This window comes from Pezoporus flaviventris, unplaced genomic scaffold (genome assembly GCF_033815535.1).
Source record: "Pezoporus flaviventris isolate CSIRO_AGI_PZ_B2104156 unplaced genomic scaffold, CSIRO_AGI_Pfla_v1 ptg000096l, whole genome shotgun sequence".
Taxonomy (NCBI): Eukaryota; Metazoa; Chordata; class Aves; order Psittaciformes; family Psittacidae; genus Pezoporus; species Pezoporus flaviventris.
In genome coordinates, this window is record NW_026892644.1 from 3,491,570 (window position 1) to 3,508,853 (window position 17,284).

Consider the following 17,284-nt stretch of genomic DNA (forward strand, 5'->3'; position numbering starts at 1 on the left):
TGTCTCCCACCCCTCTCCTCTGGAAATGTCTGAGCCTCCCAGAAAGGATGAGGAAAAGCACAAAACCCGTGCTATGTTTGATCTGAACTGTGCTTAGCCCATCTCTTTTCCTTGAAAATATACTGAACTCATTTGGGGTGGTGAGAAAAGAGCTTGAACTAGAAATAGAAGGTCTATATTTAACACATGGCCCTAACACAAAATAGAATCACTGTGGCCCTTCAAAGTTAGGAAGTTTTGCTTGGAAATGCATTCCAAGGTTTATCAGATTTCTCTCATCTGCAGCATCCAAGAGAAAAAACTTCCTAGATATGATGTACTTACATGCCCAACAGACTGGACCCAGATACATATTTTAGTTTTAAGATTAAAAAAATCCTCCACTCACACACATCATGCACATGTAAGTAATTTGCAGTCTTCAAGTACTAACCCTTCACAGCCTGCAGCAGGGCCAAGCTCCTTCTTTATTCTCACAGGCTTGTTACCGTTATGCAAGCTTTCATTCTGAAGCTCAAACTCAATGAAAAATAGCCAGGTTAGTGAATCCGAAACTCAGCCTAAGCACCCCAAATGAAAATGCTGGGTGTCAGTTAACTCATTATTGTTTCTTCTCTTAGGGACAGACTGTTTATTCTCCCAGCAGCCCAGCTCATGCTGCCATATATGAAGTTTCCTGCAGGTATGATGGTTTGGCTTCATTTCCTCAGACTCTGTTCATATGCCTCTGCCCCACGCACTTGAATCTGTATCCTTCCGTGCCTCCAATAGTAGAAAGAAGACTCCTGAATATTCACAACTAATTTTATTCTACTTCTGTGTGGCCACAAGTAGTGACCTCAGATGCTGAAGGCTGTTTTTTCTTACCCAGCAGTCCTCAGGCAAGCTGATTCTGTGGCTGCCTGGTGATCAGACATGAAGAAGAGCTTCTTGTGCAAGTTCCAACTGATGGGAGATGAAAGTAAAGTATGGTTGAAGCCTGCAGAAGTCCAGCATCAAAGCACTTCCAGAAAGCTTTAAAATAGAGTATTACAGTAGTAGAATGAGCAAAAGTCTAACAGACTGACCACAGGATGGTCTGAAGGAGACATCAGATCTAATGATAAGTTGCTTCATTGATTTGGTCAAACTAGTCAATATTTCTGCCGGTAGTCTTTCCACACATAAAATTGATATAATGATTTATTTTTTTTTTGAGCTCTTTGGTTTTGATTAAAAATTGCATGTCCGTTTTAAATCCCTATGGAATATGTGCCATTCAGAGACACAGATGGGAAAGATTGCCAACAGACATTAGTGTCTAGGGAGAAAACTAGGAAATGAAAGTGCAGGTATGAAAGGTGCCAGAAAGAACAAAAGATAGAACCAGGAAGGAACAAAGATCATTAGAGACATCTAAGTACTGAACAAAAAAAGGGAGGGAAGGAATATGATATGGAAAAGATAAGGAAAAATTATTTTTTATAAAGGAAAGTGGAAAGAAAAAGCAGTAACAAATATGAGCAAAGAGAAAAAAAAGTCAGGGAAGAATTGAGTTAAGAAGGAAGATGGAAGTGCTAGTTTGCCTTAGTGGGATTTGTTACCACATAGGAACCAGCAAGCAGGCTGCACATGAGAAGGAGAGGGCAGGCAGAAAGCAGAAGAATGAAAGAAGCAGGAAAGCAGGTGAGCAGGGAGAAAGCATAAGTTGAACCTAACATTTTAATGAGTTTTTAAATTTATTCTGTCAGTAGCTGTGGTTTTCTTTGGGAAACCAATATTTTTTGTTAAAAATAGTTTTCAACAAAAATCTTCAGTGCTGGTCAGAAGAAGAACATAAAACCTCAGCTTGGTAACCCAAAACCTTTCTGCATTATACTTAAAACTTTTGTGCTTTCAGCTTTTTTTTTTTATGAAAACCTGATGTTTCTGTGGGAAAATCATCAGACACCTCTATTTTTAGGCCTGTGTTCTCAATTAGCCTGGTATGCATTTGTAGTAGTGGTCTTCGCAGCACCACAGCAATCTGGTATACCAAAGCATTGTGAAGGAGCCTGCCTGGTATGAAAAATCTACACCAGTGAGTTTATGGTAGCTCCCAGCCACCCTTTCTTTTTCTCTCTGTGTCTGGGAAAAGAAGCATGGGATGGCAAATCTTCCAGTGAGAACTTCTCATGGCATAAAACCATGATGGGAAAGAAAGTGAGTGATAAAAGCACAATGTACAAGAATAAACTTAGCAAGGTTGAGTCCTGAATTGTGCCTTGGATATGTGATTGATCCCCACATCATCCACTAGTAATCCTTTTGCTTTTGCTGGTACATGTCTGAAACATCAGCTAAACTGACTGTGGTTTGGGAGAGATTGTGTAGTGACTCTGTCAGAACAGACAATCGGAGTGGTAAATGTGAATAAGTCATTTGAGCGTATCTGTTGCTTTCTGCCCACAGAAATTTGTCTTAATGGCTCTGTTCCCAATTACAAGCTTTGTGCTTGAGGGAATGAGAAAGCTGCCCAGATGATCATGGGAAAGTTTATACATACAGCGACTCAGCCAGCAAAGTGCTTGGCATAACACTCTGCAAGCGTGGTAACTGCCATGGATGGGGCTCTGACAGCGTTCAGCCTCCGAGCAGGTTGGCTTGCTGGGACTGTGGATCTGCTTCAGCACCCACCTTATGTTGCTGCCTGGAGCAAAGCAGCCGTCTTAGGGGCAGAAGGGTAATGTGCACAAAGTTAGCTGTCAAAGGACTCTTAAATGTTTTGGTGGACAGACGTATCTGCCTCTGTTGTATGGTTGAATACTAAGAGTCCCGGTGGATCTAGCATCACCCTTACCTCACCAATTGCACAGCCCACCCCTTACTGGGCAGCTCCCAGTGTGAAGCCCCTGTCTGGCACTGCCAGAAAGATCAGCAGTTCTTCACTGTGACGGAAACCGAGAGTTCTGTCCCTCCGGGCTTCCCCTACCTGGCACAAGTGAGCTCTTCTATTTGTCATCGTTGGTGTTGCTATGGCCACTGCTTGCAGGTATAAACCTTGCCCAGGGGACATTGTTAAGGGAGAGTAGGGTGCAGCCCAGGAAAGGGCACTGCTTTATTGACATGATTTATTTCCATGATCTATCTGGGTCTCTGGAGTTTATCCATTCAGTTGCTTTTGCAGGAAATCGCCTCATGACAGAGTGCTAGTACATTTAGTAATAATACTCTACATCTATATTGGTCTCTGTGCATTCCAAGTGCTATACAAACTCATTCATCTTATCTTTTTATCTCATGACAGTTGCCTGCAGTGCTGAGTTGGTTTGATCCCAGCCTCACAGACCTTTCAACAGTGGAATTGTTACCTGACTAATTATCCATCTAAATCACCACAAAGGATTGGTAGCTCGGCTCCACTCTCAGCTTATCCAGCAGCTCCCACCACTTCAGTGAGAGGCCTCTAGGTTTTTCTGCTGCTGACGACAGGAAAAAGAAAATCTTGGAGGCAATTTTAATTTAGTTTGTTTTCACCATGAGGGTGTTCAGTAGGGGCAAAATTGTTTTCAGAATTTACCAATACACTTGCTATTGATTCACAGGAAATGCAGTCAAGCATCTCTGTATTAATTTTACCCACAAGCAATACAGGGGTGAAGTTAATATAGGGTGAACTTGCATAGCTCCTACTCTTTCTCCATTTGCTGGCTTAGAATTCATTCATACCTCCCTGGATGAATAATCAGTTCAGAGTAAGTTACTAGGATTGTGAAAACAGACTAATCGGCAGAGACAGCTATGTCTTGGAGTCCAAAACATTTAGAGATTAAAGTGAGAATTTTTCTCCAAGCTGAGCTGAGTTAGAGCATGAAAGGAAATTGAAACAAGTAGCAGATGTTGCTGTACAAAGAGGGGGAACATGAGGCAGAGATTAGGCAGCTTTTAGACATGGTCTAAAACCTGTATACTTTTTTGCAGCTGCCTGCAGCCTGGAGAAGGCTGAATATGGCAGGAAAAGACAGTATGGCAAATGTGAGGGATTCCGTAGGTATGGAAGTGGTTCTATCCTTAGCAAAAGTGAACTTGATGAAGCTCATCAGTGCATCAAAACTGGCAGGAGCAGTTACGCTCCAAAATGCTGCAAATACTAATATGTAATAATTCAATGCAAAGTCTAAGGCCATGCCTTTAAAGAAGTTTAATTCAAAACTGGTAGGTCACTGGCTGCAAATGACTAATAACATTTTCCATTGCAGGTACTCTTAAGAGGCCTCTTGCTTGCTGCATGCAGTTCTGGTCACTCGAGTGATGGTGAACTCACACTTGAAGAGCTGCACAAAAGGACTTCAGAGAAGGTGTAAAGGAAAAAAAAATCTCAGCAGGTTTATGAACTTTCCTTTCTGAAAATACAGGAAAGAGAAGAGCTATTTAAGCTAAAGACAGCTTTTGCAGAGAGTAATGCATATAAGCTGTATGCAAGAAATCAGAAGAATGTTTCAAGCCATCAGAGGAAGGAAGTTCTGGAGGAGCTTCCAAGGGCAGCAGCAGGAGAAAACGTTCTACTCCATTAAAAAAAAAATCAACAACAAAAAGATCAATGTATAAAAGGAATTACACTGTGTGGTTTCCCATGGCATCAGGAAACAGGACTCAGATACTTCAGATGTCTTTTCCAGACCTATTTCCCATGTTCCTCCTCTTTCCTTGACACCCCAGACATCTTCATGTTGAACACGTGATATAAAACCTTTGTCTTTACTATTCATGCTGACCATTATCATGACAGATGCAAGTGAGAAAAAAATGCTCCAAGCTTAAGTTTTCAAAAACATTCTTCATTTACCCATAGGAAGGATCTCTCACTTGCCACCAGCTCTCCTATCATGTTGGCTGTCTTCAGGACCCTGCTTCAAGGCAGCAAAATGAAACAAATCAGCACCATAGTTACTGCTGTTTAAGAAACTTCCAAGAATGTTCTTACCGCGTTTGAAATGAAGCGAACAATTTTATATAATGCTGTACCTCAGCTCTTGAGGTTGCCCGAAACATCGGCTGTGTAATACAGATGGGCTTCTAAGCACATCTGACACTTGCTTTTAGAAAACCCACTTGGAGATTTTTTTTGAGAGGCCTTTTGCAACATGCAAACCTGAGAGGTTTTTTGCTGCCTCAAGCCTGAGACTTGTAAACTTATCCACTGAGAATTTTATATTCAGCTAATTTATTAAAATCTCCTTAAAACTTATCGAGATACTTTTACCAAATCTCTGTACATTGACCCATCACATCACCATAATTTTGCAGTGGAAATGTCACAGAACACTATGGGGTATTGTGTCCTCCCGTGATTAAGATCATCTGATCCAAGACAAATATTTTTATATTACTATCGTCAGTTCAGTGTCTTCTGTTGTGAATGTTGTGTCTTCAACAGCTTTGAGCAACCTGGTCTAGTGGAAGGTGTCCCTGCCCTGCAAGGGGAGGTTGCAACTAGATGATTTTTAAGTTCCCTTCCAACACAAACCATTCTGTGATTCTATGATGCCAACAGTAGCTGCAGTGACTGAATCACTAACTCAGTCTATTTCTTCTTGAGAAAGGCCTCATCTCTTTGTTCAAGTTATTGATTCAAGTCAGTGCTAAGTGCAGAGTTCTCCACCAGGATTAACTAGACTCCTTATGGCTTCAACACAGTGCTTGAGGAAGCTTGAAGTTCAAAACTCTAATGGTCACCTCTGAAAGGATGATCAACTGCCCATAAAACACAAGTGTGACATTTCCCACATCCCACCTTCCTGCACCATTTGAGATGACAGTTTAAACATCCATAAAGAAGGCTGTCCTCATGGCCATTTGCTTTCAACCCGAGCAGGGCTGATCTGTGGGACTCGGTCGATGAAGACTGAGCAAAATGACTTCCCGAGTTCAGCAGAGCCAGGTTGGTGACAGCGGAACTTCCGCTGGTAACATGGGGCACAAGCTGTGCCTAGCAGCCTTGAATTTTGCAATCTAGCTACCGGAAAGGTTGCCCCACTTGGGGAGGCAATGCCCTGCCCAACCTTGCCCCTGTGCCCAGGCCTTGAGAAGGAGGCTGGTACCAGGGTTAGGCACCATATGCTGCAGCTTGCCTTCAGCTGCCAACTATGCTTTGGTGCCCGTGGGGATGTGAAACTGCTGTTTGCGCACAAGGTGTAACTGTTTGACAGCCTAACCCACTACGTCCTTGTTGCTCCATCTTGTACTGTTATTGCTGCCCCAGCCTTTGATAAGGCAAGGGCCTGAGATAGCTACTGTACTTTCAAGTCTGCCTCCAAATAAGCGGCTACCTTTCATCTTTGTTTTATTGCCAAGGACAGAGACAAACAGGCCAGACCACTGGCTGGCTAATAAGTAATAGGGAACTTTGCTGAGGCCCACAGTCCTCCTCGACAGGTAATATGTTTTTTATACATACAGATTTATATGTGTATATTTTTATACCTATAGCTTACATAGTGTGAGGAGCAGGCAAGGGCCAGCACATGGTGCGTGCGTACACCAGTGGAAATGCATGTCTGCGAAAGGACTCAGCTGTAACTGAGTAACTTGACAGGTAGAACAAACTTTTTCAGCCCTTTGCTCTTTCCAGTCCCCAAATATGACAGCTTAATCATTTTCTAGATGCAAAAAGTCACTGAGATAAAGCAAAGTTTATAAAGGAGGACTGGTCACATCACAGAAAAGTCTGGTAATATATAAAAGCAAAGAAACTCAAAGTTCAGGAAACATTTGTTTTCCTCAGAGCTTCCCCCTTTCCTCTCTCTCAGCACTCACAAAGCTGGAAATTCAGCCTGAAGGTTTCTTAAACAAATATAGCTCTGTCCTTTACATCAGCATACGGCTCGCCATCAATGCCACATTTGGTAAACTGTGAAAGTCAAAAACCCAGTTGCTTTGTTCCGGCTCTTCAAAGGTACGCAGGCACTGAAATTTTGCTGAAATAACTGAAATGGAAGTTTCCTGTGATAATTAGCTTATGGCTTCATATGGCTTATAGTATCATCAAACACATTCAAATTTAGACTTGATTTTCTCCCCCCCAAAGTGAAACCATATTAATGCTTTTAAAGCCACATTCCAGCTGACAGGAGGCTCATCATCCTCTCTGCTCAGATTCCCATCCCACCCATCTGGGCTGTTTCACTAAATTTCAGCTAGGAAGCCAAGATCAGCTTTTGCCTTCATGTGCATAACATGGTTTAAGTCACCCACATAAAATGCCACCACACTAAAATCAGCATGGGCAGGAGGAAATTCTGACCTTCCACATTCCATTCTGTGCTCTTTGGGATTTTTTGTTGCATTTCTAGATATTGTGATAGGTACTGTGAAAAGAACAAATGACTAAGAGAATGAGTCCAAGAGGAGGAGGCTGTTCTTCCAAGCAATTCATACCCTTCTCTCAGTAACAACACAGCATTTATTATCCATCTTGACAGAACGAGGGTTGGTTTTTGTAAAGTATATAATTGCATATGTAGAGTGCACAGAAGTGTCCCTGACCTCTAGCATAATTAGTCATGTGGTTTCTTATAAGTGCTTCTTGGGTGCTTGGATGAATCACAGAATTTTGCGGCTTGTCATTGGCAATTTTTGGTAACATCTTAGCCAGAAGTATGATTATTCATATTTGTTTGCTTTTTATTTTACATTCCTTTACCAGAAGACTGCTGGGGGTTGGTGGCTTTCTACAGCTGACAGTCTGAATGGTAAGACTGGGCTTTCTAGCTGTGTTTATTTTTAATGCCTCAATGTCCCTAAGATGCCCCGAAGCCTGTACAAACTTGCTGGAGGATGCAATCCCAGCCCCAGGGAACTTTCATTCTGCATCAAGAGCCACAAGGTGTGGAAAATCACACCAGAAAAGCTATGAAAACAAGACTAAAGTTAACCACATCAGCCATAGTTTTCTAGAATTATGTAAATACACAAAGACACATCAGGTACAAATACGAATGCACACTAAAAATGCACAATACAATGTATTAATAGGATTGGGTTTTTAACTTCCACAGAAGATTAGCAGAACTTAAGTGCCTTCTTCCCTCCGTTTCGTACGTGACCACAGTGCCTAGGCACATAGTTAGATACCTGATGGCTTTTATAAACCTACACTTATTTTTTTTAATTCATTTTTTACAGTTAAGATTTCATAGATTTACACTAGAAAATAAGCCCTGATAGAGGCATTATTGGAGACAGAGGATGAGAAACAGATGTAGAAGTGGTGCAGAAGAGAACATTAAAGTGAGGGGCGTGAAGGTAAAAAAAAAGAGCAAGAAGAGAGAGGTTAGGGTGGGGGTTGCAGTGAGAACAGCTGAGTGTTTTCAGCAACAGAGAGGAGCAGGATAAAGAAATTGGGACCAAAGGCAGTATAGGCAAAAAAAAAACCCAAACAAAGCACAAAGAAAATATCCAAGTGAGCTCTGAGACTAATGGGCCAGTTTTCTGGCTTTCTGCAGCCCAGGTCTCAAGATCAGCAGTGAGATCTACAGCGATAGCATCAACTGCCACCTCCAGCCCCCAGTAATAGAAGCAAAAGCAGCAGATTGCACAGTGGAGATAATTGCACTTTCTTGCAGCTCTTACCCTGAACCTACCTGCCATTACTCTTTCATTTCTTTTCTCCAAGGATTGTAACGTTTCACAACGTGGCAGGCTGATATGGTTTGTATTGCTGTATAAACATCAGTGGTTGTGGGCATGGAGCTCAGAAACAGAGAATCCCTTCGGACCCACATACCACAGGTCTGTTCCCCAGAGTTGCACCATTACATCAAAGGCATGAATGACACCATGTTTCCCAAGCAGAAGCCTGGAGTTTGCTGCCTTGCAGAAGAAATTTGAAATAGGGCAAGGGGGACTGCAGGACGGGAAGGAGAAGGAAAAGGAAGGGAAAGCCAAGCTATTGCAAACAGGCACTCACAAAAGTTCTTTCCTGTAACCAGGTTTTTAAGCCATACCATTTGAAGCCTTTAACTTCACAAGTGGCTGGCTCACGCCCGGCAAGCTCAGGAAAGGTGTTGGGGCTGGGACTGACAGATGGGAAACGGGAGAGGTGAACTGTCAGCTCTGTGTGCAAAGATCTTTGGCATGTATGCTTGAGGTATGGAAATACTTTGCTTAGCATGTGTTCATGCCGGAAAATGTGTTACAGTACATCTTTGGCCTTGGTGATGATGAAAGAAGGATGGGTGCCACCACCTTTCACATAACCAGACAGCTCTCTTGCAAAGCAGAGGCATGCAACCATGGACCAGCAGGCACTGCGCGCTGTTCCCTCTGCAAGGGCTTGACAGGCAGTGCAACCAGGCAGTGGAATATAACCATGCTGGCTTTGGCTGAAGTCCAACTGCCACTTGAAGGTTTTCATCCAGGTGACTTTGTGTGTAGCTGAGCTATGTGTTTTGATTGGGTTTTTCTGGGTTTGTTTGGTCTTTTTCTTTAAGGTCTCTAACATTCAGGTTTAAACCACACCAACCTCAGTATCAGCCTGGCAGGGTGGACCACTGGGTGGCACAGAGAAATGAAAACTTTCTCCTTGGGAAAGGAGGAGAAAACTTCATCTGCAGAGCCTAATAGTAAAAATCCATGCTTTTACTCCGAACTTGTTCTTAGATTGAGTAGTCAGGAGCCTCCTGGAAACCAGGAATATTGAGCATAGCAAGAGACAAGTCCAAGTGCAGACCGGGGAGTAAGTCTCACCACGTCAAGCACCAAAAGGCAAATAAAGTGTAGGCAATGCTTAAAAACTCATGCACTGATCTTTCTGGTGCTTTGACAACAGAAACCGAGAAATTAGCTACAATAAATTCTCCTGCTGTGGTCATTATCCATTGTTCAGAATTGACCAGCTCAGGACAAGGGAGAAGATGTTGCTGGAGATTGAAACACTGTGCTTTTGGTTTTTAAATTTCTGTAAAAAATAAGTATGCTAGATCTTGAGAAGTTCTGATCACAAAGTGTGTTATTACAGCCACGGAATCAGTCCCCTCCTTCAATATCCTACTTTGAAGCTATCAAACTTTCTCTCCACTAAGGTTATTCTGAACAGAGCCTTAATCACAGTCAGGACTTAGCTAGCCAGCCACTGACTTTCACCTCTTGATGCTTTCTTGATCTCCTATAACTCACTGCTGACCATATTGTTTAGCTTTTTCTTTTTTTTTTTTTTCTAAGTATGTGTGTGTGTATTAGCTGTTAAAAAGCAATTTACATACCTTAGCTGCACTCAGCCAAGAAGCAGCCACATAACCCAGCCCAATAAATCACAACAAGGAGAAAACAAAGAGGAAGCAATGGTGAGGTGTGGAGCCAGGGCAGCAGGGCGCCCATGCTGCTTTTGAAGCACTGGGGGCTGCTGTCCAAGCTGCCAGAGCCACCCTTGCCTGGCTTGGGCTCCAGGAGTATACGTCTCCACAGGCGTGGTTGAGCATGGCAAACAGTTTCTGCCCAAAAAGAAGGAGGTATGAATGCTTCCAGCCGTTTCTGAAAAGCAGTACTTGCTTATTCAAACCCTGCCCCAGTTCTGCTCCAGTATGGTTTCTGTTACCCGGCCAGCTCTCATCAGTAGTTTCTTCTGGACTCATGAAAAACAGGCACGTGGAAAGAAAATATTCTTCTGGCAGAGGCACCAGGTTCTTTTCAAACAAACAAAAATAAAGTAAGAAAGAAACTGCTCTTTTGGAACACATTTGCCACCAATTCCTCCTTCTAGGAGAGGTTCCTAGGAGGTCACACCTGGTTTCAGTGAAGGCACATTGTTTCATGGTCTCCATTTATTATCACAGCTCCACTAACAAATGCACCATTGAAAAAAAAGCCTACCAAAGGCTAGGGGTGATCTCACAGATTTGCCACCATATGGAGAAATATAGCTTTCTACAGCAAAAAAAAACAAACATGAAAAAAATTTATCCAGTGTCTACACTAGAACTGGGTGATGTGAAAGCCATTCTGCTTTCCCAATGGCTTTAGGAGGTCTAGCAAAAAGACTGTCATCTTATAGTCCTTGCTTCACTTGCTGTCTTAGATGGTGTTGCTCCTTCCCACAATGCCCAGCCATGTGCTCTCCCAGCCTTGTGCTTCAGCATTTACTGCTTTCATTTCTGTGAGTTGCTGTGGCTAACTCAACAGGAAGCTACCCAGTTGGGCTAGCTTTCCACTGCCCTAGCACATTACAGCAGCCCAGACAACCAGACTGATGGGTAGTCTGCCCCAGTGTCTTAGGCAGCTGTGCCTTTAGTGTGCAGACTCCTCTTTCAGCCAAGCCAGATTGAGTGAGCAGCTGTTTGTTCCCCGCAGCCCATCTATTCCCATTCCTACCGCTCATGATCAATGTAGCCATCAACCACTCTTATAACAAGTCATTCCGTTCCCTGGTGTGAAGGAAGTCTATTCTTTGCTGTTGCCAAATGAGTTTTCAGTCAGATAAGCCACTGGAAGTGACTCACACAGTGGCCACGCGACAGCTTTCAATGCAAGGGGAGCAGAAGCAGCACTTACATGAAGAAGTGCAAGTCCTCTTAAAAGGCACAGCTTCCATTCAGCTCACTCAACCTAATTTAAGATCTGCTCTGGTCCCTGGATCACTCCTTCCTGTAGCTATGCGGTTTTGTCCTTTTGTTTACACCAGCAGTGATGCTCATTCCACAGAGAACTCACTAAGCTCAACGATAACTATTCAGTTGCTTTTTTGAAGGGGTTTGCTGCAGGTTCAGCAGGCCGGACTAGCTTACTTTGCGGATTACAGTAGGGGAGTGAGGAGGGGCAGAGTGGTAGCCCTAGTTGAGGTCAGCTGCAGACACTGGGGAAGCTCAGTTACAACTTGAGCCTGCTGTGAGTTCAAAATGAACGATGACATTCAGGATTTACCCCCTTCATGTTGAGGGGGATGTTAGCTCTGGAACTGCATGGTGGTAATACAGATAAGCTCTCTGGCTGCTGGTAGTTTTATTAGAAACATCCACCTAATAGGATAATCCCTAACTCAAACAGCTCTCCCCAGGGTCACAAGCCACAACTATGCTCAGCCCATACAGAAAAACCTCAGGTTTTCTCCACAACAGCTTCCTGCAAATGTCACACATTTGTCAATACAAAAATCTGCTGGATATTGGAAACAGAGAATGTGCATGGCATTGAATATAATTTAAAACAAATAACACAGGGACTACCACCAAGCGTACTGCTATACACAACAGAATGAAACCCACTGGGCTTTTCCTGTTTAAATGAAGCTGGAGCATAATTTTGAGTCTGCTGCCCCTGATGCCACACGTTTTAGGAATGTAGGAAGAGACTTTGGCTCCATCTTGGCACAGATCACATACAGTCTTACTGAAAACCCAAATTCAAGCAAAGAAATGGACCAAATTAAATATAAAGGGAAAATGACAAATAACTTAGGCCCCAAATTCTTTAAAAGCAACCAGAGATGCAAAAATGGAAAGTGAGGGACAGATAACCCACGAATAAAATGTCTTCCTCAAATGCTGTGAGCTTTAAAACAGGACTCTTCCGCACCAGTATTAGAAAAAAAAAAAAGCAAAAGCAAGCTGTAAATAGCAAGTCCCATTGCCCTGCCCATTCTATTTTCCCCAAGCAAAAGTTAAAAAAAACAAAAAACCAAAAACCAAAAAGAAAAGTAACCAAAAACCCCACCAGAAAGTAACCAAAAAGTGCAGAGAAACAATGCAAAGGTTAGTTCAAAATGCTTTTAGTTTTAAACTGTCAGCAGCACATTGGTCAGAAGCTTTAACTCCACATGTGTCTCTCTGATCAAGGGAAGCTAAACTTTGTTTGTTTGTTTGTTTGTTTTGAGTGGTCCAAAATTTTGTCTCTATTTGCATTATTGCATCATTTCTTTGTGCATTCTTCTGGCACTTTGCTTAGCATGTGCTTGCCTTTATAACAAGCCTTGGGCAGCCAGAGGGATGCTCTTCTCAGTAGTATTATGAGAGAAGAAAGCCACTCCAGAAATACATGGCAGAGATAGTAAGCACGTCTTCCTGGTTGTTGATCTGTGACACACTCAGCAATTCCAGCAGAGGAAATATTTATCTTAGAAGGGTGCGTAGCTTCCGCTAGGTTTTCACTCCAGCACTAAAACGTGGTGCTGAAAGCTTTAATGATCAGATGATTTTCTTTCCCCTTTGAGTCACAGCAGTGACTTTTGCTGTGTGCTTTACCTGCTTAAGCAAACAGCGAGTGCTATTTGGTGTATTTCAGGGGCTGAGCAGGAAATCTCTTGCAACGTGCAGTGACAGCGCAACCCATTTGCCTCCCTTGCAAGTTAGCAACATGGAGAAATAGCAGAGCAGATTGGCTGGGTCACAGGTAGGCGACCTCCCCTCCTCCAATAAAATCTGCCTTCCTAGGCTGGGTCGCTGGAATCCTAACAGTGCTGTTGGGCCAAGAGTAGAGATCCTCATGCCTGTGGTATTTGCTCAGAGGGCATGACCACTTTGGGCAAGTCTTTCATGTGAGTCAGCTTTAACTGATCCATGGGAAAATTCCTTTGTGTTGTCAGGCAGGGTTTGCTCACAGTTTCAAAGGATAATCTGACTGAAAGGAAAATGCATCTAAATTTTAGCAGATTTCAGTCAGCTCTTGGATTAAACTGGTGCAAAGCAAAGGATGCGCAATTTTCTTTGCAGGTCAACTTTAATAAGGAGACCCCTCAATAAGAAGCCTGCACTTTCTGAAATACGCCATCCTTTCACTGGATTATACGTCATCTCTGACCACACTAAGTGTCATATGTGCAAATGCCATCAAAGTAGATCCAGAAGGAAAGTGCAAGTGCTGACTATGATGCCTGGAGAAAGTAAATTAAAGAGGTAATCCTGCAAAGGTCTATTCGTTTGTCTACCCTGTGTCCTGTTAGGTTTATGGTCACCAACGAAGAGGTAGCAAGGTCAGGGCAAAATCAAGGCAGAGTGCCTCTTACTTCCCTTCCTATGTGAGGAACATCCGGAAGCCTCCTGTCCCCCCTCGCTGTGGAGTAGCTATTCATTCAGGACTCACAATGTTTGTGTCATTTTGTTGCCCAGTCAAAAGGCTGCAACAGTCAGGTCTCTGTCAATTGAATTCCCTGCTGATACTGTGCAGCATCAATAAGAATAGCAGAATACAGGCTCACCTTTTTCTTACAGAGCCTGCAGTACTACATGCTTTGCCCACCCTTGGGGTCCTAAGCACTACTGCCATTTAAACCAATAATGATCACTGTATGGTAGTAAACACATACTGGGCTTTCAGAGCCATTCTGTACTGTATCCACAACCTGACTGAATTCTCTTTTAGTGCAATTATTGTGTCCCTAAAAAAGCCCCCTTCCTTTCCATAATGCCATGCCTAAAGACAAGGTCAGGAGCTAGAAGGATATCGTATGTGGATGAGCTCTTCTGACACAAAGAAGTTAAGGACTTCTACAGGAAATGAAGAGCTTGCAAACTGCATGGACACAGTAGTTTAGTCCCAGACCTTTGGCTGGTAAGAACTGTTATAGCCTACTGGCTTCAGTGGATGAAGCTGTGTTATTCTACACCAGCTGAGAAGGGCAGTGTAATGTATTGTAACCACTTGGCCATCAGTCATGTCAAGAAATAAGTTGCTAATCAATTTATTTTTTCTCCAGTGCAATTTGGCAGTCCTTTTTTTTTTATGAAGATAACCTTCAAAATGCCTTCAAACTCACTACTCCTGAAAGTGTGTCAAGGTGAGCTTTCTTGCATAAATCAGATTAGTCACAGCTTCTCTTGCCTCTTCTCACAGCTGTCTCTGAATCTTCAGAACATCAAAAGCACAAGATCCACAGCCTGAATCACAGTCAAGCCCTCACATCCTCATGAAGTAAAGGTGGTTCAGGGATCTGAGTGATGATCTGAAGATACATCACTCTGTTACCAGATCTCAAGTACAGCATTGGACAATTCACTTTATGCTGACATGTCAAAGAATTTAGCACATCTCAGCAAGTTACTGGATACCTACCGAGCTCTAAGGAAAAACACTTTCTTCAGCCTTCTCCATAAGAACATCAACATTTTACCTAGTGCTTGCAGGGGCTTTTCCTGATGTTGTAAGTCACAGGTAAGGTGAATCCTGTGGGAAGATTTCTGATGGCCTGCAAAAGCAGCAAGAGTGGAAATCCCACTAGATGTCCCTCTGCCTCTTTATGCACTTGCATAGCCTTAACGTTATGAACCGTTGCAGCAATGTTCAGGTGCTGGACCTGTAAAATGGGATCAGTAGACACTTCCCTGTTACATGGGGCTTAAGGAAGGAGCAATATATAGACAGATGTTTGGATACTGCAGTAATGGCAATTCAACAATTCCTGTATGATGGCTACCCTTGCAAATAACTACAAATTACTAGATTCTGCCACACTTGTTCCTTGTAAGAGTCTCCTTGCAGTTTCTTTTGTCTGATACCAACATTAGTATTTGCAAAGAAGAAGGAGCAGTCTCTGGTCCTCTGGTGCTGTAGAGGGTGTCCTGATGGGTGCTGGAACTCTTCATATGACCAAATACAATATTTGGGATCCAACCCTTCTGGGAATACATGCTGACTATAAAGACTTCAGTGTCTATTAACATTTTCACTGTTTAACTAGGGTTTTATGAAAATCCATCACAGCTTCTAGGCTGTTTATGAAGAATTTCTTGTGGCTACTATTTGCATATTTGCTGTTCCCACAAATGTTTGCAAAGACTTTGTGTGTGTGTGTATGTTACTTGCTGCAGCATGAAGAACATGAGAAGTAAATACAGTGAGAAATTCAGGACATGATGTTCTTGAACATGCCAATCATCTGTAGGTAGTATGTCATATGCACAGAGGTTTCCAGAGGTGTTCTCTATGAACTCTGACGAAAGTCCTTTTCTTACAAAGGCTCCTATAAAACCAAAGTCCCACATGCTCACACCCTTCCAGTTACATGAGGCCCCTCTGGAGCCAACTGGGCTGTTGTTTTGGTATCATGGCCCACCTACTCAAATTTTAGAAGATGACCGAGTCAGTCTCAAATTCGACAGGCATCTAAACCCCAATATAATTGAAATCATTGACAGCTAGACACTTAACCACACTAAAGAACTGGGGTTTTGGATAGTGTGTCAGGTGGCAGAGGGCACAACATTCACATTCACAAACGATAAATGACAAAATGACAGCTGACTTTGGGATTTTTTCCTAGAATTGGGATCAAAGTGATCAGTTGCACAACAAATTAATTTACAAACCAGCAGGGACAAAACCCCCAAACAAATAAATGATTGCTGAATCAGATACAGCTGTAGAACCAGCATTAGATTCTCATGCACGAGAGTCATGGGACAGTCTTGTGTGAGAATCAGACTCACATTTCTTTTCCATAGCATTTTGCTGAGCTGCTGCTGGAGCAGGAGGGATCTCTGGAAGCTATCAAGAAGTCCTACCACCATTCATCAAAAAATGAAAAATTAAACTGTCGAGCCAGGGAACATTTGCCTTGTACTAAGCTCACTTCTAAGGTAGCATCCCCCACATGAACCATCTCTGCAGGGATGGCCACGTATTTCAAGACCCTGTGTTCTGGGTTCATGCTGATCTATAAAGCTTTGAACTTTTGGTCTTCCACTGCATATGTCCTCCTTTGGCAGTCATCTTTGGCCATTGTTTAGGGCCAGCTGTCTGAATTCCATGCAACAGTCTTCCAAGCCTGGTTGTGTACCTGAGGGTAACTTTCCTCCCTCTACTACCCAACTATTTGCATCTTTGGCTGTTCTGGAAGTGCATATAGGCTCCCTCTAATCTAAAACCAGAGGAATTAGAGGATTAGAGGACAGACATAAGTAACTAATCATCTAACTGTCTTGTCTTCTGAAGAAGTCTATTGTTTTACGTAAAGATAACATAATAAACATAATAATAAATATAGTCATACAGCTATAAGCTGTATTGTAACGGGACTGGGGGGAGAATGTGAGAGCATAAGTCTAGTGTCTGTAGTATTGACCCTGATGTTTCCCATCTTGTGAATGTAAGACATTCTGTGGTAATTATTATTTATTTACTTAATTCCTCATTGAAGGGATCCATCTCTTTCTGGTGACTTCATGCCAGCTATCACATTTGTGATGACCATTGAAAGTTATTTGGAAGTGATCTTAGTATCATTAGGAAAACAAAATACTAATACTGCAAACAAGGCTGTGTTAAATGTACTATTCGTCTGTTTCATCTTTGACACATGTAATAATTTCTGTGTTGTTTTTTCAGGCTTACAAACTATTAG